The sequence below is a fragment of the Lithobates pipiens genome, unplaced genomic scaffold (genome assembly GCF_037356315.1).
Source record: "Lithobates pipiens isolate NorthernLeopardFrog02 unplaced genomic scaffold, aLitPip1_a1.2 Scaffold_13, whole genome shotgun sequence".
Taxonomy (NCBI): Eukaryota; Metazoa; Chordata; class Amphibia; order Anura; family Ranidae; genus Lithobates; species Lithobates pipiens.
Window position 1 is genome coordinate 502,178,984 of NW_027507718.1, and position 23,087 is coordinate 502,202,070.

Here is a 23,087-nt window from a genome sequence, read left to right on the forward strand (position 1 = left end):
TCTTTCAAAGTCCGCCGACAATTGAGCCCACACATGGTCGAATTGTCTGGTGGTCTCTGGTCCACTGGATTCAGTCTGCCGGATAGTCCGATCGTGTGTACGCGGCATTTCTATCACCGTATTTGCCCAGCGGTCTTAAGTGCACTTTTTTTTTTTAAATCAACTTTTTTGAATAAAAAAATAAGACAACAGTACAATTAGACCAATTTTTTTATATATATAGTGAAAGATAATGTTACTCTGAGTAAATTGACACTCAACATGTCACACTTCAAAATTGCGCGGCATGGTGGAATGGCGACAAACTTTTACCCTTAAAAATCTCCATAGGCGACATTTAAAAAATTCTACCGGTTGCATGTTTTGCGTTAAAGAGAAGATCTAGGGTGAGAATTATTGCTCTCACTCTACCGATCGCGACGATACCTCACATGTGTGGTTTGAACACCAGTTTCATGTGCGGACGTTACTCATGTATGCATTCACATCTGCAAGCAAGCTCAACAAACACAGGGCACCTCAATACTATATAAAAAAAAAAATCAAATATTAATATATGTGCCGAAAATGTCTAGATTTTTTGATTTTTTGATATAGTATTGAGGTGCCCTGTGTTTGTTGAAATCCTATATATAAAATAACTTCTTTCTGCAATTAATTTTCTACAAGAAAAACATTTCTTAATTTTAGCATGTAGATTTTTTCAGATGAGCTTCTTGTATTCTTCTGTTACAGCTTTGACCTTGCTAGGAAGTCTATTTTTAATAATATACATTTGTAATGAATTTGATGAATTTTTATTTTTTATATTTATGTTTATTTTTTTATTTTTATTATTATTTTTATTTCTATTTTTATTTTTATTTCTATTTTTATTTTTATTTCTATTTTTATTTTTATTTCTATTTTTATTTTTATTTCTATTTTTATTTTTATTTCTATTTTTATTTTTATTTTCATCTTTATATTTATTTTTATTTTTATTTTCATCTTTATATATCTATATATTTCTTTACATTTTTTTCCCATTATTATATATAGTTTTTTTCTTTTTCATTATCTTTATTCGTCCAAGTATCTTAATTTTATATAAAAAAAATTGTTTTATTTTAATAATAGTTACCTCTTATAAATTAGCATTATTTATTAATTAGTATTTCGCTAGCTGTTTTGGTTTATTTTCCCTATCGAGGGTTTACATTTATATCACGGCTGTTTTACGGCTCTATTTTCCCTTTATTTATTTTATAACATAATGTTGAGTGTCACTTATAAAAGTATCCTTTAATGATATTGCCAATTTCTTGCTCATGTTTTTCTAAGCAGGCATTACGCTGTCAGCCACATTGTTTATTGAAGTGTTGTATTTAAACACCGTCTTTTTGCTCCCCCTCTATGCTAACACTTGAGAAAGGAGCGCGCATGTGCCCTACGAACTTTGCGCATGCTCTGAAATGCGTTGTGTCCCCTGCTGACGTCACACGCTGTCTCCACGAATCTCTCTGCATTCTGCGGGGTGCGAAATACAGCTGAGCCCCCCCCCCCCCCCCCAGCGTCTTGCGGACCTCACTACAGCTGCTTGGACTTTCAGATACTTGCTTGTGACAGCAGACGCTCGCTTACGTATAACCCTGTGTACTATAATATGTAAGTGATATTATACTGTTTTATGAGTAATTAAAAGCATTTTTACCGAGTGGCGCTCTTCTATCTTTACATATATTCTCTGGCTATCTTTGTGAGTTGACTTCACTCTGGAGAGGAGCTGCCTTCTGTGACTGTGCATATCTACCATCCATCCACCCATTCAGCAAGAATCTGCGATTGGACCAACTACAGATTTCAAGTACTTTTATATACACTTTCTTATTTGGACAATGACATTATGATAAGCTCTTACGTGTGATCCACCTAATTATAAATTTTATAATTGCAAATTCAATTATGTTATTGACATTGGATTACTAATGCCCCGTACACACGACCAGACTTTTCAACATCAAAAGTCTGACGGAATGATTCCGGCAGACTATTCGATCGTGTGTGGGCTGCAACGGACTTTTGATTCACAAAAGTCTGACAGACCCAGAAATCCGCTCGTGTGTGTGCTAGTCTGACGGACTAAAACCAACGCTAGGGCAGCTATTGGCTACTGGCTATGAACTTCCTTATTCTAGTCCAGTCATACGTCATCACGTTCGAATCCGTCGGACTTTGGTGTGATTGTGTGTGGCCAAGTCCGTTCATTCGGAAAGTCCGTCAGAACTCTGTCAGAACTCCGTCGAAAGTCTGCCGGACTTAAGTCCTGTCGTGTGTACGCGGCATAAGCGCCAGCATCCCTTGTTTTTATTTTGCTGGCTTAAGACCAGACCACTTTTTGTGATTCGGCACTGCGTCGCTTTAACTGACAATTGCACGGTCATGAGACGTGGCTCCCAAACAAAATTGATGTCCTTTTTTTCCCCAAAAATAGAGATTTCTTTTGGTGGTATTTGATCACCCCTGCGGTTTTTATTTTTTGCGCTATAAACAAAAATAGAGCGACAATTTTGAAAAAGACGCATTATTTTTTACTTTTAGCTATAATAAATATCCCCCAAAAATATATAAAACATTTTTTTTTTCCTCAGTTTAGGCCGATACGTATTCTTCTACATATTTTTGGTAAAAAAAAATCGCAATAAGCGATTATTGAATAATGGCGGCGATCAGCGATTTTTATTGTGACTGTGACATTATGGTGGACACATCGGACACTTTTGACACATTTTTGGGACCATTGTCATTTATACAGCAATCAGTGCTATAGAAATGCGCTGATTACTGTATAAATGACACTGGCAGTGAAGGATTTAACCAGGGGTGGCAGTGTAGGGGTTAAGTGTGTCCTAGGGGCGTGTTACTAACTGTGGGGGGCGTGGCTGTGTGTTAGTGAACACTGATCTCTGCTCCAATCACAGGGAGCAGAGATCAGTGTCACTTGTTGTTAGGCAGAACGGGGAGATGCTGTTTACTTCTGCATCTCCCCGTTCATCCTCCCCGTGAGACGCTCGCGGGTATCCCCGTAGCGATCGAGTCTGCAGGACCCGCGACCATACTCATGGGGGTCCCGACTGTCGTGCGCGATGGCACGCTGGCATTCTTAAAGGGACGTACCTGTACGCCCATATGCCTGTCCGTGCCATTCTGCCGATGTACATTGTCATGCGCTGTTTGGGAAGTGGTTAACCACTTAAATACCGGGCACTTAAACACCTTCCTGCTCAGACCAATTTTGAGTTTTCAGCGCTGTCACACTTTGAATGACAATTGCGCGGTCATGCTACACTGTTCCCAAATGAAATTTTTATAATTTTTTTCCCACAAATAGAGCTTTCTTTTGGTGGTACTTGATCACCTCTACGGTTTTTATTTTTTGCTAAACAAATAAAAACATAAAAAAATATGTTTTTTTTGTTTCAGTTTCAAAACTTTGTAAATAAGTAAGTTTTCTCCTTCACTGATGGGCACTGATGGGGCTGCACTGAAGGGCACTGATAAGGTGGCACTGATAGGCACCAATGAGGTAGCACCAATGAAGTGGCACTGATGAGGTGGTATTGATGGGCACTGATATGTGGCACTGATATGCGGCACTAATGGGCACTGATAGGTGGCACTGATGGGTGACACGGGTGGGCACTGCTAGGTGGCACAAATTGGCACTGATAGCTGGCACAGATTTGCATGGATAGGCGGCATGGATGAGCATGGATAGGTGGCACAGATGGGCATGGATAGGCGGCACAGGTAAGCATGGATGGGCACTGATAGGTAGCACGGATGGGCACTGATAGGTGGCACAGATGGGCACTGATAGGTGGCACGGATGGGCACTGATAGGCAGCATTATATTGTACTGATGGGTGCCAATCAGTGCCAAACAATAATGCATGCCAATCAGTGATGCCCATTGTGGGCACTGATTGGCATCCATTGTGGGCACTGACTGGCATCCCTGGTGGTCTAGGGTGGCATACCTGGTGCTGGGCATCTCTGGTGGTCTGGTGGCATCCATGGTGGTCCAGTATGGGCATCCTTGGGGGGGGCTGCACTGATAATCGATCAGCACAGACCCCCCCTGTCAGAGGAGCAGCTGATTGGCTCTCCTCTACTCACGTCTGACAGACACAAGTGAGGAAAAGCCGATCACCAGCTCTTCCTATTTTCACTGTGATCAGCCGTGATTGAGCACAACTGATCGCGTGGTAAAGAGTCTCAGTCGAAGACTCTTTACCGAGATCATAGTTGCGGGGTGTCAGACTGACCCCCCGGGGGCGCACATCGGCTCAAAATCCTGAGGACGTAATATGACGCCCGGTCAGGAGTTCTAACTGAAGGGGAGATGGGACTGTCTAGGGGAGATGACAGATCGCTGTCCATACTTTGTAAGAACAGATGATCTGTCTCTTCTCCCCTCAGAGAACCAGGCGTGGGTGGCTACCAGGGGCATGCACCCCTAGTGGCTAAATGTCGTAGTTTCACCCAGCCGTGCCATTCTGCCACAGTAAAACTGTGGCGGCTGGTCGACAAGTAATTAATGGGTTTAGTTAAAAAAAAATTTTTTAATCCCTGTGTACTCTCCTGATCGTACCAAGATGATTTGACTAATACACGCAAGTCATTATCAAACAAACTCTATAACTCGCTTAATATTTTAGAAACATGGGTCTCAAGAAGACTCCTAGTGAAAGAGGGGGAAAGAGAGAGGAAAGAGGGGGAAAAGAAAAGAAAGGAAAAGAAAAGGAGGGGGAAGGGGAGGGAAAAGAAGGGAAGGGTTTGATTGTCGTCAAGCCGATTAGAGCTCTGGATTATGTTGTTCCTCAGGGCGGTGCCACAGCTCCCAGACCACATTATGTGCATCCAGACGGTCCCGAACTCTGGCGGTCATTCTCTCCATCAGCTCAACATCTTTAACCCTAGCATATAGAGCCTCTTCAGAGGGGGGAGAGCTGCGTTTTCCAGTTCAGCGCTACCAGGCAGCGTGCTGCCGTGAGGACATGCCTCACTAGTTTTTTATGCCTGGCTGGGGCTTTCAGTGGCATAAGGCCAAGAAGAAAAAATTTAGGGGCGACGTGTACCACCCTTTCCAGCAGGCGGGCCAGCAGCTGCTGTAATTTGTTCCAGAAGGGGACTAGCTGCGGGCACTCCCAGTAAATATGGAATAGTGTACCTCTAGCTCCCAAGCATCGCCAGCAGTGATCTGAACTGGCCGGGTAGATGGCATGCAGTACATCCGATGTCATGTACCAGAAATACAGGATTTTATAGGTATTTTCCTTATATAGAGTGCACATCAAGCTTTTGGACGCCTGGGTCCATATTGCTCTCCAATGATCCAGGGGTATCTCCTCCTCCAATGCCTTCTCCCATTTAAGCATATAGGCATGTTTACAAGCGTTTCTACAGGCCTTGCGTTTAATATTTTGTATATGTCAGAGATCAATCCCTTCTGAGCATTGGCCGCCAGGATTAGGGTCTTGAAGGGAGTTGGGGGTGAAAATTGTAGATTGGGGGCAAATGTCAAGGCATAATGGCAGATTTGGAGATACCCGTAGAACACCTGTCTTGGGAGATCATGTTTGGTCTGTAGGTCTGTGAACGATAGCAATTTACGAGTACGTGGGTCCACCAGGCTTCCATAATGGAAGAGGTCTCTCGTGGTCCAAGGGAAGGACATCTGGCAAGTCAGGCTATCTGGCATTTTGTGGTTGCAGGCAAAGGAGGTCAGGAGTGAGCTTTCCGAGGACAATTTATACTGTAGCTTCACTTTACGCCACAACATCCTGAGCTGTATCATTGGGCCCAGTAAACGAGAGGGGACTACTTCTGCATCTGCGTTCCACAGTAGATTGTTCGGATGAATTGGGGCTAACCATAGTTTCTCTATCTCGGTCCACTTATTATAGGAGCAGAACATAAACCAGGAAGTGATCGCCTTCAATTGCGCTGCTTGATAATACTTGATAAGATTGGGAAAGGCTAGTCCACCATCCCCCCGCGCCGCCTGGAGAACCGAACGTGGTATCCTATGTCGCTTGTAGTTCCAGGTGTATTGCAGTAGGTCAGAGTGTAACTTTCTTAGTTGGCCGTACGGGACTGGGATGGGTAGGGTTTGAAAGAGGTATAGAAGTCCAGGACGTTTTCCCGGGCAAGCGCTGTCTACACGTCCCTGCAGTTTGCGCGCGCGCTCTGTGATCACAGAGTCTATGAGACTCGCCTGATCACATATCCAAGTAAGGAGAAGACAGGAGGAAAAAAAAGCCAATCACCGTCTTCTGTCGGTCCCTCACACAAAAAGCCACGGCTGCATTTTCTGTGACCACCAGTGTCAGCTGCCAGTGCCCACTGTGCCGCCTACCAGTGCCACCTATCAGTATCCACTAGTGCCAACTACCAGTGCCCACAGTGCCACCCATCCCATCAATGCACACCTGTACTGCCAATCAATGCCCCTCAGTGTCTCATAATCAGTGTCACAGATCAGTGCTGCCTATCAGTGTCATCTACCAGTGCCTACCAGTGCCCATCAGTGCCACCCATCAGTGATCATCAGTGCCCATCAGTGCCACCTATCAGTTATCATTGGTGCTGCTTATCAGTGCCACCTATCAGTGCTTATCAGTGCCACCTATCTGTGGCCATTAGTGGCGCCTTATCAATGCCTATGAGTGCCCTTTAGTGCTGCCTACCAGTGCCCATTAGCACAGCCTATCAGTGCCCATCAGTGCAGCCTCGTCGACACACATTAGTGAAGGAGAAAAATTACCTGTTTTACCTTCAGTGTCAACCATCAGTGTCAACCATCAGTGCCCATCAGTGCCACCCATCAGTGCCGCCTCATCAGTGCTTATCAGTGCCACCTATCAGTGCCCATTAGTGCAGCCTTATCAGTGCTGCCTACCAGTGCCCATCAGCGCAGCCTATCAGTGCTGCCTACCAGTGCCCATCAGCACAGTCTATCAGTGCCCATCAGTGCAGCCTATCAGTGCCCATCAGTGCAGCCGATCAGTGCCCATCAGCACAGCCTCATCAGCACACATTAGTGAAGAATAAAAATTACCTGCGTTACCTTCAGTGACACCCATCAGTGCCCATCAGTGCCAACCATCAGTGCCACCCATCAATGCCGCCTCATCAGTGCTTATCAGTGCAACCTATCAGCGCCCATTAGTGCAGCCTTATCAGTGCCTATCATTGCCCATCAGTACTGCCTACCAGTGCCCATCAGTGCAGCCTATCAGTGCCCCTCAGTGCAGCCTCATCAGCGCTCATTAGTGAAGAAGAAAAATTACCTGTTTTCAAAATTTTATAACATACTATGAAACAGTTTTGTTTTTTATTCAAAATGTTCGGTCCTTTTTGTGTTTTATTTAGCAAAAAATAAAAAACCCAGCATCAATTAAATACCACCAAAAAAAAGCTCTATATGTGTGAAAAAAATGATAAAAATGTCATTTGGGTACAGTGTAGTATGTCTGCGCAATTGTCAATCAAAGAGTGACAGCGCTGAAAGCTGAAAATTGGTCTGGGCAGGAGGGGGGTTTAAGTGCCCAGTAAGCAAGTGGTTAAGCTTTAATTTGGATAAAATCCTCCATGTGTTTATTAAACCTTGTAAACAAATGGAGTCATTGTATATTTACTTGGTAAACTGGGTTTAATTCTCTAATTTATGGAGATAATACTAGCATATCCTCCGATACTACAACTTCACGGCTTTCCCGTAGAGGCACAAGTGAACACACAGAGTACATTTAAGACCTCCGTATTTATGCCTTAAACTGCACTATAGAGGTGCCGTCTTACTGCATGCATAAAACAAAGCTTGTATAGGTGGGACATTAAGTAAACATGAACAGATGCTCACAGTGACATATGGTCATCGAGGAGAGACAGAACTTTCATTACTTGCCCATACGGGCTGTAAAAATGTAAATAGCATAACTTGAAAGATCAGCAAGATACTCTTGTTGGATCTTAGTTGAAAAGCGGTGATATACGCTGATGGCACTAAAAACATCCATTCGAGCACCATGACGGAAAGGTAATATTTTGGCATCCTACATTTCTTTTTACGGCCTTACGACTAATACTTTATTGCGTGCCTGACGTGTATAATAATTCCAACCATCTGCTGTTCCTGGCAGCTGGAAGATTACCTATTCATCATATAGGAAGAACTGACTTTTGTTTTGGGCCTAGAAGGTCAACTGGTATCTCACAAAAAAAGCAGATATCTAACCCGGCAGTTAGATGAACTCATCTCTGGTGTCTAATAAATGCAGACATCCCATGTCCCCCGCGAGATGTGGGAGTCTCCTGCATTTCTGCGCCGGCTCCCGCACATCCGCAAGCACCTTGCGATCTCCAGGGAATGATCGCTGAGGCGGGGATCAGCTGTGAACATCGATCTCCTTTGTATAGATTTTTAGCGGACAACCGCTTCTCCTTCTCTCCCTCCCGCGGCTGTCTGCCAAAAAGCTATACAGGGGGATCGGTGATCACAGCTGTCCCTCCCGCCACACCGACCATTCCCAGCTGTTCTGTGTGCTCCTCCACCGGGCCTCCTCCGTGTCCTTGTCCACCCCCCTTGTTCTCCTCCGGCCCCCATGTTCTCCTCTACCCCATCCGTCCTCCTCCTCCACTCCCCTCTCGTCCCCCGCAGCCGGCTCCCCTCCTCTCCTCTCCCGCCAGTTGCGGGGAGGAACTGTCAGGAATTGGACACAGTGAGTGAGATCGCTCCTGTGTCCTGTGATAACTGAGCAGAGTAAAATGTGTTTACTTTGCTCAGTTTATGAATGAACAGGAGTCTCTCTCTCCTGTTCATTCATCTTCAGTGCTGAGAAAGGGACTGTGTCCTCAGCCTTTTTCTCTGTCTTAAAAGGGAGATGTCAGGGGTCTGTTTAGACCCCTGACATCTCACCAAAGCCCCTCCAAACAAATATAAAAAAAGTGTAAATTAATAAAATAAAAGAACTACTGACACACTCCCTGCCCTACCTTCACTTCAGTGGGTGTGCCGTTACCGGCAGCACCTGCGCAGGCGCAGGAGTGACGTCATTGTGGCTCCGACCAATCACAGCGCCAGAGCCTGAGATACCGCTCCGACCATTCACAGCGCCAGAGGCCACGATGCCCAGAAGTAACTCAGGAGCAATCTCGGCTGCTGGAGCAGTGTATGAGGGCGGCTGCGGGGGCTTTGATCTCAGGTAAGTAATTCATAATGAGCTAGTATGCTATGCACACTAGCTCATTATGCCTTTGTCTTGCAGGATTTTTTTTTTATTGTCCTAGGGTTAACAACCACTTTAACCCCTTAGGTTCCACAGTGAGTATAAAAAGCATGCTTTACTGTAGACGTGTGCACTGCTGAAAAATTTCGTTTTCGTTTCATTAGATTTTCGTTTTTTCATTTTTTGGGTCATTCGTTATAATCGCAATTCGCAAATTAAAAAATTCGTAAATTTGAACATTCGTAAATTTGAAAATCTGAAAACTCGAAAGAAAATCCAAAAACTCGAAAGAATAACTAACTATTCATAACTAACTATTAAATTATAGGTATTTTGAATTTCCTTTCAAATTTGACTGTTTGTGAACATAACTTCGGATAAATTCATATTTGTTCCCGTTACTAACAGACAAATTCCAATACCTATAATTCAATAGTAATAGTTAAGTTATTATTCTTATTAGTTAGTTATTATTTAGAATTTTTGGATTTTTGAATTTAGAATGTACGAATTTACAAATATTCAAATTTACGAATATTCGTAAAAAGTGTGTTTTTTGTTAATTCGGATATTTGCAAATTACGAATTTGTAAAAATAAAAAAAATAAAAATTCGGAACAAAACGAATTGCACCTCTACTTTACTGCATATACCAGGGATATGCAATTAGTGGTCCTCCAGCTCTTGCGGAACTACAAGTCCCAGGAGGCATAGCAAGACTCTGACAGCCACAAGCATTACACCCAGAGACAGAGGCATGATGGGACTTCTAGTTTTCAACAGCTGGATTGTCCGTTAATTGCATATGCCTGGCATATACAGACTGATTTTGCTGTTGTGGGTTTAGAAACACTTTAACGCTAGCTCGAACTTCGGATGATTCAGTGGAAATCATGTATAGCTAGCTGTACCTTTAGGCCGGGTTCACATATGTGCGAATTGGATGCTGTTTTCACCGCATCCAATCCGCATAACATGCGCGTGTGCCTGGCTCGCATCGCAAAATGGTCCTGTGTGTCTTTCAGGTGTGAATTCAGGCAAAAATGCAGACCTGATTCACACCTGAACCGGTGACCCCATGCTGGGAACTAGACATGTGCACACTGAAATATTTCATTTTGGAATTTCGTTTTCGTCTGAAAAATACATTTGTTTAGTTACTCCCAAAATTTGTTTTTATTTATTTAGTTTAGTTAACAAATGCATTCGTCCAAATATCCAAAATAATTAAGGTAAAATCTGTCATTGAAGGCTTATGGTGTCTGTCGAATGTTCTAAGAAGATTTGACGGAGCAGCTAAACTGTACAATGCCGCAATCGTACATTTGCGGTCGAATGTTCCACCTACAAGCTATAGTAGAATTCTAATGTTGTATGACACCAGTAATAATTATATTTATTAACCACTTGCTTACTGGGCACTTAAACCCCCCCAGTCCCAGACCAATTTTCAGCGCTGATGCACTTTGAATGACAATTGCACGGGCATACAACACTGTACCCAAATTAAATTTTTATTATTTTTTTCCCACAAATAGAGCTTTCTTTTGGTGGTATTTAATTACAGCTGGGAGTTTTTTTTTTCGCTAAACAAACAAAAAAAGATGCAAAAAAAAAAAAAAATCATGTTTAATAGTTTGTTATAAAATTTTGCAAACAGGTCATTTTTCTCCTTCATTGAAGTGCGCTGATGAAGCGGCACTGATAGGCTGCACTGGTGGGCACTGATAGGCTGCACTGGTGGGCACTGATAGGCTGCATTGGTGGGCACTGATAGGCTGCACTGGTGGGCACTGATAGGCATAGTTAAGGCGGCACTAATAGGCACAGATAAGGCGGCACCGATGGGCACAGATAAGGCGGCACTGATGGGCAAAGACGGGCACAGATAAGATGGCACGGATGGGTGGGACAGATGGGTGGCACAGATGGGTGGCACTAAGGGGCACTGATAAGTACCACTGATAGATGGGACTGATGGGCACTGATAGGTGGCACTGATAGGTGGCTCTGATAGGTGGCACTGCTGGGCACTGATGGGCGGCACTGCTGGGCACTGATGGGCACTGATGGGCGGCACTGCTGGGCACGGATATGTGCCACTGGGGTGCAGCACCTTTGTTGAGGCAGACTGTGGACACTGCTGGGTGGCACTGTGGGCACTGCTGGGTGGCACTGCTGGGTGGCACTGTGGGCACTGCTGGGTGGCACTGTGGGCACTGCTGGGTGACACTATGGGCACTGCTGGGTGGCACTGACAGGGGGGACACATTTTTTATTCAGGCAGGCAAAGCAGGGGCAGATGGGCACTGGCGGGGGGCAGGTGGGCACTGGCAGGGCTGGCCGTGATCGGGACTAATGTCCCGATCACGGCCGCCGGTGATCGCCTTTTTTTTTTCTCCTCGCACTGTCAGCGCAAGGAGGAATAATAGCCGATTACCGGCTCCGTTATATCACATGATCAGCTGTCATTGGCTGACAGCTGATCACGTGATAAGGGGTCGGGATCGACCCCTTGCACGGATCGGTGATCAGGCGAGTCTCGTAGACTCGCCGATCACAGAGCACGCCCTGAGGGGCGCGCAGGCCGCTCGTGCACGGGACTACGTCAATAGACGTAGTCCCGGAAAAGGAGATCCGCGCTGTAGCCGTCATTCGGCTATAGCACGGGTCTCAAGTGGTTAATTATTATTACTAGTCAACCAACATTAGAATTCTTCTATAGCCTATGGGCAGAGCATTTGACCATAAATGTCTGCTCGCTGCGACTGCTTTGTTGAATCTTCATGTCGAATCTTCATGTCAAATCTTTTCTCTCTATGTTGAATAATCTTGGACTAATAGAGCTAAGGTTAGGCACATTCCACCACAGGCTTGATGGACACAGATCTCTATTGTCAGCGTCATGACGAATCTCCTATATATATCGAACTGTTGTCACAACAAAAATGAAAATAAAGCATTTGTTTATGTCGGATCTTTCGGTTTTCGTATTCTGCACATTTGTTATCATTTGTTAAAACGATAATGAAAATAAATGATAATGAAATTCGGACAAAAATGCATTCGGATGAAAACAAATGCACATGTCTACTGGGAACCATGGCCGCACATATGTGAACCTGGCCTGCATGTATATACAGAGTTCTGGGAGGAAGGAGCAGGGTTATCTGACCTTCTTAGAGAAAGATATGAGCTACTTCAGTACATCTGCTGTGAATATTGAAAATGCATTGCTCCACAGTGCCTGTAACTACAGAGGTCAGTAAGGGCGTGTTGTAAAGATTTTTTTTTTTTTTAGTGCTTGTGAAAAATATTCAAAAATTCTTGAATGCATCGCCTGGCCACAGGTTCACCTTAAGTAGCATTTGCAGAAAAGCAAAATGAGTTGGTCCCTTTTACTGCGAGGACTGTTTGCAATATATGAGGAAAGTCTTAAAAACTTTTTTTTTTCTTCCTATCAAATTTGACAGCAATGCACACTTCTACTCTATTTATAAAATAAAAGAACTATAGAAATTCATTTCATGGAGATTATGAATTGACTATACAACAACAACAAACGTCTTAATCTGATTGTTTCCTTCAGCAAGAAATTTCATTAAAGCCTTGGTTCCTCTATGTGGAAGTCTGGCTCTGTCTCTGGTCCAGGATGCCTTGTGCTTTAGCTGGTTTGATTTGAACACAATCTCCTCCACTCAGCGAGGGTTTTTGTTTGATGAGAATGTATGCCTGATAGCTTCCTGCAGCCGAGAATTTCACGGATATGTGTTTGAACTGGAGATAAGAGTATCCAGGAGGAAAAAAAAAACAGGGAGATATTAAAGACTTATACAGAATCTAATCATTCCTAACTGCACAAAAACAAACACCGACACTGTTTGACAGCCTAACTAAAAAAAAAAAAGAGTTTCAGGTGCCGGATAGGCTCCAGATGAAAAACTGCGCACATTTCTTTGAAGGAAATGTTCTCACTCAGGTAATACAAAACTCATGGTGCATCACATAGAAACACTTTGTTTGCAAAAACCACTAGCAAGGTGCAGAATGCTAAACCCCAGCTATATACTGTATAAGTGATCACTATTTTATACAATTGTGCATTTCATTTAACCATTTTCCTACCAGGCACTTATACCCTCTTCCTGCCCAGGCCAATTTTCAGCTTTCAGCGCTGTCGCACTTTGAATGACAATTCCGGTCATACAACACTGTACCCAAATAAAATTGTTATTTTTTTTCACACAAATAAAGCTTTCTGTTGGTTTAAAGGGGTTGTAAAGCTTCAGGTGACACTGATGGTGAGGCACTGATTGGTGCTGATTACCAGTACTGATGTGCACTGATAGGTGGCACTGGTGGACACTGATTGCCAGCACTGGTGGGAACTGATAGATGGCACTGGTGGATACTGATTGGCAGCAGTGGTGGGCACTGATAGGTGGCACTGGTGGGCTCTGATAGGCACTGATAAGCTGCACTGTACTAGACACATTTTTCAAGTGAAAAAGTCACATGTCTAGTGATGAAACTAGTCGGGAGGAGAAGCCTGTGACGTTACCAGAAGTGTTTTGTGTGCACTGTCAGCGTATGAGGAGATCCTAGCGTTATGCTGTATGCAACTGATCATTTCATATGCGATCTATCCTGTGGGGAAGCTTGAGTGAGGTCCACCCTAACTAAATAGGGATCACTTTGTTATATTTTCTGCGCAATGGTGTTGTTTGTTCCTTGTTTTTCATGTTATGGAAGCCAGCTGAAAGTTGCAAGTTCACGCATGGGAATCAGCAGTGCAATCTCTGAATGAACCACCTGTTGCTCAGAAGACTCATTAAGGCTTGATTATCTAGTCCCACTTATGTGAATTTATTGGCAGAGACTTTGGTTTGTACACAGTGGAATGTGATATTCTTTTACTTGTGGCAAAGGTTTGCTTTATTGTTACCATTACACAGAAGGAATTCCATATATTTCTTATATTTTGTATGGTTCACTATATGTTCATAATTATTCACTTAATTTGGTGGTACACTGTGCAATATTAGTAGGTTAATATTAGCGCAATTATTCATTTCAACCATTACTTATATAGCCATGGGGTGTGGTCATCTGGTGACGTCATCTGGAGGCCCCACCCCTTGTGACATCACCACCCCATCACTGTCACATCAGCACAGTGAGAAGAATGGGAGGAAGAAGACATCAGTGCAATGCAGCGAGAAGAACCAGAGGATGAAGTCAGAGGGGCAAGGCACATTGAAGCTACTTTAATAAAGCACTTGTGTAGTGGTTTTATTTATTTTTGACACTTTTTTGGGGTGAATGAGTAGGGGTACAATGTACCCCTACTCATTCACTTAGGGTGGGTGGGCCAGGATCTGGGGGTCCCCTTGTTAAAGGAAGCTTCCAAATTCCAATAAGTCCCCCTCTCGCAGACCCCCACAATCACTGCCCCATGGTGAGGGCATGTGGCCTGATATGGTCTAGGAGGGGGCCCCCATTTCCTGACCTGTTGGGCTGCATGCTCAGATAAGGGTCTGGTATGGATTTTGGGGGGCCCCCCATGCATTTTTTTTTCTTCTATTTTGGTGCAGGGGTCCCATTAAAATTCATAGCAATTGGTGAGTTGTTTTTTTAAGTGTTATTTTTGGTGTGGGGTTCCCCTTCAAGATACTCAAAGCACAAGTCACACACCAAAGTCGGATCAGTTAGGATGATGATCCGACTCGACTTCAATGATATTGAATGTGCCGAAGTTGGACCAAAGTCAGGCCAAAGTAGTGAAGGAACCTTTTTCAAAGTCGGATCAACTTGTGTCGGACCAGTTAAGATAGTTCTCAAAAGGGAATCATTTATTTATACACCTCAGGCGATATGTGCTCCCAAAGTCGGAGGGTATGTTGCACCAGTGTGAACCGAGCCTTAAACTGAATTTGTTTTACAAGGTGATTGCTTACAATAATTTTAATGTCAAATTTTCTACTTATAATTTTATATAACAAGGCATCACAATCAAATAACCAACATTTAGTTAAAGAGAATGAAATTAGGATTCAAAGGAGACCAAATAAGATATAATCTCCTTTCCTTCCTTAGTATAGCCATTTGTGAACAGGCTCTTTAACAGGCTGCGCAAAGTATGACCAATATGGTTTTGCCTTCCATTCAAGCTGATTTTCTGTCAATAGGTACGGAGCTGGTTGCTTTTTTCAGGGGGGTTTAATATGGGCTAAGGGTGATTAAAGTGATCACATCACCACTACAGACATAAGATTTTAATCTGATCGTATTGTTCCTGTCTTGCAATTTTTTTTAGAGATGGTGGGGCCCTGTGTTCAATTATACTTCCCCATTCTCAGACCTCATTAGAAGGACCCTATTTAATTTCCCTTGCAATACAAAAGTTGAAAATTGAAGAATAGGCATATGGATTAAATGTGTAGGAATCAACAGCAAAGCTGTATTGTTTGGAAGTCCCACTGGCTGAGAATTGACTCTGAACGGGCGGACTCATTACTCATCCTAAAATTTGCAATATTTTTCCATCCATATTTTTTATTTTTATTTTTTATGCAACATTGAGACACTCTACTTGCATCCCATAATTAGTCTGTGCCTCTTTAAATGCTTTGTCTCAAGAACCCTTAGCATATCAGCCATAATCTTATCCACCATCTAGGCAATTCATTTACTGAAATCATTACTGCCAAACTGCTGATTAAGAATGGTGTTAACAAGCATTAAAAGCAGGATGAAGAATGGGAGGTTGCAGGAGCCGAGATAAATTAATAGAAGAGGTGTGGGAGAATGAAATAAAGCAAAGAGCCTTGAGCAGCCAGGGGAATACGAGAGAGATCAAGGGAGGGATTGAACGTGGAAGCCAATTTGAAATGCTATTCCTATGCTGGGATTTAATTAAATAGTCTAAAGTGGAATTTGGCGTTTCTTGAAACTGAAGTCTCTTGAACAACTCCAGCAAACAAATAAAATTAATTGGTGATTTGTTAATGCCAGGAAACGTCACAGCTGGTAGGGAATCCACTACAGGTATCAATCTGAGTTGTACTTAATCCACTAATGATTCAGTTGGATTTTTAAATTACTGTCAGTTTGGGTTGCATGCAATAGGAGCAAAGACCCTGTGGAGTAGTATTTCCTTTCCGTAGGTTTACAGAAGTCTTCACTTCCTAGTGAGCTTATGAAAAATGGAAGCAGCAATTGCTGAGTGGACCACCAACCGTGGATATACGTCGTTACTTTATGTGAAATACCGTTGTTATGGCAACGGATAGCTGCCATAACCCCGGTATTTTTATCCACACACGGCGATCTCCTTTCACATAAAAGTGGTCTCAGTGGCGGATTGGCCACGGCCTGGAGTCATTGGAAGTGACGGAAATGATCTGCTCCCTGGGATGGATGGTCAGAAAGTCAAGTCAGGGCACGATGGCCCCTACTTGACTCTATGCCCTTGGAGGACTGGAGCTACGTCAAACGTCACTTCCACCCTCTGGCTTTAAAGGGACAATTTTTTTTTATTTAAAAAAAATAAGACTTTTTTATTTTTATTTATTGCTTTTAAATGTAAATGTGATATCTGAGGTCTTTTTGACCTCAGATCTCACATTAAAGAGGCCCTGTCATTAGAGTTGCCACCTCATCCCTTTAAACCCGAACACATATGAATTACACAGGTTCTAAGGTTAATTTAATGCAGATAATTTAATGCAGATAATTTAACGCAGATAAGTGAGTTTAATTACCACCTTAATCAGCCACAGAACCCGTGTCTTTTCATAATTCAAATCAGCTACAGAAATTTGTAGCAATGTAATCACTAGGTATAGCAAATGGTTGCTAAACAAAGGCCTTCTTAACCACTTGACCACTGGGCACTTAAACCCCCTTCCTAACAAGACCTATTTTAGCTTTCGGTGCTATCACACTTTGAATGACAATTACTCAGTCATGCAACACTGTACCTATATGAAGTTTTTGTAATTTTTTTCACACAAATAGAACTTTCATTTGGTGGTATTTAATCACTGCTGGGTTTTTTTATTTTTTGCACTAAAAATAAAAAAAATCTGTAACAAAATTTAAATAAAAATTATTTGTTTCTGTTAAAATTTATTGCAGAATATTGACGAGTATTGGCAGAGTTTTGGCGAGTGTGGCAGAGTATTGGCAGAGTACTTAGAGTATGGGCACTGAGCAGCACTGTGGACGTTACACATCCAGCCCACAGCGCTACTGCAAACAATCTCTCCCCCTCTCCCCTCGCACTGTACAGATTGGTACAGAGAGGGGAGGGAGGAACCGTCGTCATAACGCTGGTTTGTTTACAAGTGATCGTTCGGCCGATACTAGCGCCCATTTACTGTGATCCGTGATGTGCCGGGTCTTCCGGATCTGGAGGGGGCGCGCGAGAGCAAGAATCTGGGAGGACGTCCGCGGACGCCCACCCGGAATAAGCCAACCACGATGTAGCCTTCTTTCGGTTATAGCCCGGTCGGCAAGTGGTTAACCACCAACACTGGGCACTTTCACCCCCCTTCCTGCCCAGTCAAATTTTCAGTTTTCAGTGCTGTCACACTTTGAATGACAATTGCACGGTCATGCAAAATTTTGTACAGTGTGTACCCTAACAACATTTTTTTTGCATTTTGTCCACACAAATAGAGCTTTCTTTTAGTGGTATTTAATCACCGCTGGGGTTTTTATCGTTCTTCATAAATTTAGTCCAAAGTATATTCTGCTACATTTCTTTGGTGACTATGGTATACAGGTATATCTGAAAATCGATCAATACCAATGTACTGATGGCATATCTCATTTCTTGAGGCAGTAGAAATATTCCCCAAATGACCCCTTTTTGGAAAGTAGACAGTCAAAGGTATTTAGCAAGAGGCATGGTAGGATTTTTGAAGTCATTTTTGGCATAATTTTTTGAAAAATTTAGAAATTAGGAAAAAACTTTTATTTTTAAATGTTTTTACACACTGTCACCAGTACAGTACAGCATCATCATATAACTGGTGTGGTGGTGATCAGGGACACTGATGGGTGACAGTATGGAAAAAAAAAGTAATCTTTTGTGGTTATTACATCTTTTTTTTTTTTTTTTTTAAGCACACTGTGACCAGAGCAATATAATGTTACCATAGTGAAATGGTACTGCTTTGGAGAAGGATTTATTTTTTCTACAATTCTACACATTTTTCTTTTTTTTTTTTACACTTTTTTTTTATTTATTTTTTTACACTTTTTTTTTATTTATTTTTTTACACTTTTTTTTTTACACATTTTTTACACATTTTTTTAAAATTTCTTCACCTTGAAAAAAATTATAACAAAAAAATGACAACTTCAAAAAACCCGCCATGCTTCTTGCTAAATACCTTGGACTGTCTACTTTCCAAAAAGGGGTCTTTTTTTTACATGTTTGCTTATAGCAGTGAATTACATTGCTATAAAAAAAGCTTTTTACTGAATGAAACCGATCTGTTAAGTCTGTTTGGTTGTGATTAGCTGTGATTGGTCCCTGTCACATGGTACAGATGGGCTGTGATGGGCCCTGTCAGTGTCATGTGAACAAATTGGCCAATCACAGCAAGTAACACAATTGTACACATTGGATGGCATAAAAGGAAGCCATCCATTGTGTACAACTGTCATGTGACCTGCTGTGATTTGTCACGGCGGTCACATGGTACTAGCAATGAGCGTTGACAGATCACGCTGCTGCACGGGCTCGTGGCCACGCAATTAGGGCTTCCTGAGATGACATCATATGAAGTCCACACAGGATAACAAAGCCACCGACCGGCCATCATTAGTCTATAGGCTGGCTGTGAAGTGGTTAAGAAGCAGGTAGTAGCATGTAGTAGAAATCAGTGGTACCTGGACTTTCAAAGTTTTATTGACTTGACACTATATAATATATACACATAGGTTGCTTTTTAATTTACTGCCCAATTTACAGCTGTCAGTTGGCTTGGATTAAAGTTTTCAAATTCCAAATTTCTGAATTTTTGAATTCCAAAATTCTAAAATTCTGAAATTCAGTAATGCAAAAATCCAAAGATTAGAAAAAAAGAAAGAAAATCAGTAAAATTTGAAATAATAACTAACTAATAATAACTAACTAGTAAATTATAGGTATTGAAATTTCCTTTCAAATTTGGCTGTTTGTGAATGTAATGAATACAAATTTATCTGAAGTTCCGAATTATCCAAAATATCAATTATTATATTATTATTATTATTGTTATTTATTATTATTAGATAGTTACGTTCCATTCGATTAGATACGGCATTAGTTATTTCCGATAATCCATTCCAATATGTTCAATAACAGGCAAATTTGAAAGTAAATTCCAATATCTATAATTTAATATTTATTATTAGTTAGTTACTATTTCAGATTTTTGGGTTTTCGAATTTTCAGATTTTCATTCTTTTGAATATTCAGGTTTTCATTCTTATTTTTATATTTTCAAATTTCCAAATTTTTGAATTTTGGAGTTGCTTAATTTCGAAATTTCACATTTCCGAATTTCTGAATTTTCAAAATTCTGAATTTCCAAATTTCTGAAATTTCGAATTGCCGCATTTCGAATTTCTGAATTTCCCAATTTCCAAATGTCCAAAATTCAGAAATTTCATTTTTTTCTGAAATTCGAAATTCAGAAATTTGAAATTGGAAATTCACAAATTCAAAATTCAAAAGTTCGGAAATTCGAAATTTTTGAAATTAAAAAATTCGGAAATTGAGAAATGAATGAGTTTGTCAAAATGTGTTAAAAAAATTATTTGGAACTAAACAAATTGCTCATGTCTACTCCCCAGCCATGTCCACGGGACACAGCCAATGACTGATCTGAGTATGGGCTCGCTGCCAGTACCATGTGACCGCTGTGACAAAGCACAGCAGGTCACATGACAGTTGTACACAATGGATGGCTTCCTTTCATGACATCCAATGTGTACAATTGTAAACATGCTTGCTTATAGCAATGTAATTCACTGCTCAAAGCAAGCATAATGTGTAAAAAAAATATATATATATCCTGATTACGTCCCCATTATAATACTCTGGTCACAATGTGTTAAAAAAAAGAAAAAAGTAATAAAAAGAAAAAATATATAATAAAAAAAATGCAATTTTAAAAAATATATATTTTTGTACTGTCAGCAGTCACTGATCACCACCACATCAGTTATATGATGACACTGTGCGCACTGGTGACAGTATGTAAAAAAAAAAAAAAAAGCTGTGAATTTTTTATTTTATTTCTTCATCTTGAAAAAAAATTATGACAAAAAATTACAACTTCAAAAAAACAGCCAAGCCTCTTACTAAATACCTTAGACTGTCTACTTTCCAAAAAGGGGTCATTTGAGGGCCTAAAATATACTTTACTTGCATTTTAGGGCCCCAAGAAATTAGATAGGCCGTCAGTATATCAGGATTGATCAATTTCCAGATACTGTATGCACCATAGTTTATGGACTCTTTCACACAGACTAAATAATATGCACTGATTTGGGTTTTTTCCACTAAAGAAATGTAGCAGAATCCATTATGGGCTAAATTTAGGAAGAACAATTATTTTTGGGATTAGGGAGATGAGAATGAAAGAGGAGGACATGGGATGGGACTCGGTGGGACTTCCAGTGTGCGGGCCCTGGGGAATGTTGATGGTTAGGTCCAGGGATGGGGGGGCAGGCCTAAAACTGTGTAAGGGGCCCCAAACTTTCTGATTGAGGCCCTGCTGATAGGCAGCACTGGTTGGCACTAATAAGCAGCACTGATTGGCATAATTTAGTGGCATAGATTGGCAGCATTGATGGGCACTAATTGGCAGCACTGATGGTCACTGATAGTCAGCACTGATGGGTGCTGATAGGTGGAACTCATGGGCATTACTTGGCAGCACTGATGGGGGCTGATAGGCAGCAGTGATTGGCACTGATAGGCAATGCAGATTGGCAGAATTTAATGACACTGATTGGCAGCACTGATGGGCACTAATTGGCAGCACTGATAGTCAGCACTGATGGGTGCTGATAGGTGGAACTTATGGGCATTGATTGGCAGCACTGATGGGCACTGATAGTTGGTAGTGATAAGCACTGATTGGCACTGACAGGTGGCACTGATTGGAAACACTGGTACTTATTGCTGGCCCTGATTGACACTGATTGACACGGGTAGGTGGCACTGATTGGAAACACTGATTGACACTGATATGTGGCATTCGTTGGCACTGATATTAGGTGGTACTGACAGGTGGCACTGATTGTAAGCACTGATTGATACTGACAGGTGGCACTGATTGGAAACACTGATTGACACTGACAGGTGACACTGATTGGCACTGGCAGGTGGAACTTATTGGCACTGATTGGAACTGGCAGGTGGCACTGATTGGAACTGTCAGGTGGCACTGATTGGCACTGACAGGTGGCACTGATTGGCACTAGCAGGTGGCACTGATTGGCACTAGCAGGTGGTCCTGACATATGGCACTGATTGGCACTGTTTGTCACTGGCAGGTGACACTGATTGGCACTGGCAGGTTGCACTGATTGGCACTCACAGGTGGCTCTGATTCGAACTGATGGGCACTGGCAGGTGGCACTGATTAGCACTGACAGAGAGAGGGAGTTTCACACTGAGCTGATATTGACGCTTAGTGAAACTGTGTGTGAAACTGTCATGGAATGTAACTGCATGCAGAAAGAGACCAGCTGTCAAAATTCAGTGGTGATGTTGGGGGTGGGTGGGACCCAGAAGCTATCAAACACCAGCCAATGATTGGGCTGCATAAGAAAGGGGGTGGGGCTACAAACATGTAGCGGCCTGCCCAGACCCCACCCCATTGGCTTGTGTTTGATAGCTTTTGGGTCCCCGCCCACCTCCAACATGAATGCTGAATTTTGACAGCTCCTCTTTCTCCCTGCATGCAGTTACATTACATGACAGTTTCACACACTGAGCGGCTCTGGCACGCTTCAATATCGGCTCAGTGGGAAACTGTCTCACAGGCAGCAGTGGCTGCATGCTCACTGGATGCAGCCTTTTACAGCAATCCCACAGGCAAATCTCAGGAGATAACCATCACAGGTGATTAGGTGTGCCCAGGCACACCCGTCACACCCCATGCACATGCCTACAATCCAATCCCAGGTAGGCTTGCCACATTCTTAAAAGTAACTCCACTGGTCTGGATCCCTTTTAGATGTGATTTCCCTTTTGGAGAATCTCACCAAAAATGATATTTTTGTTGCAAGGGATGCCAAAAATCTGACACACACTTTTTTTTCTTTTTTCTTTTTTATTATTTAAATTTTTTATCTTTTTATTCCTCTAACCACTTGCCACCCGCCATATAGCAAAATGACGGTGGCAAAGTGGTTTCCGTATCCTGACATAACCTGTCATATGACGTCGCCAGGATATCAAGTCGCTGCACGCCCCCCAGGGCACAAATCGTGGCGATCGTTGTTGTGTGTCAGTCTGACTCCCCACAACTCCAATCTAGGTAAAGAGTCTCTAACGGAGACTCTTTACCACGTGATCAGCCATGTCCAATCATTGCTGATCACATTGTAAACAGGAAGAGCCGTTGATCGGATTTTCCTCACTCGCATCTGTCAGACGCAAATAGAGGAGAGCCAATCGGCTGCTCCTCCGATGGGGGAGTCTGTGCTGATTGATTATCAGCACAGCCTCCCCACGCATGCCCACACTGGACCACCAGGGATGCCACCAAGAGCACCAGGGATGTCACCACCAGGTATGCCATC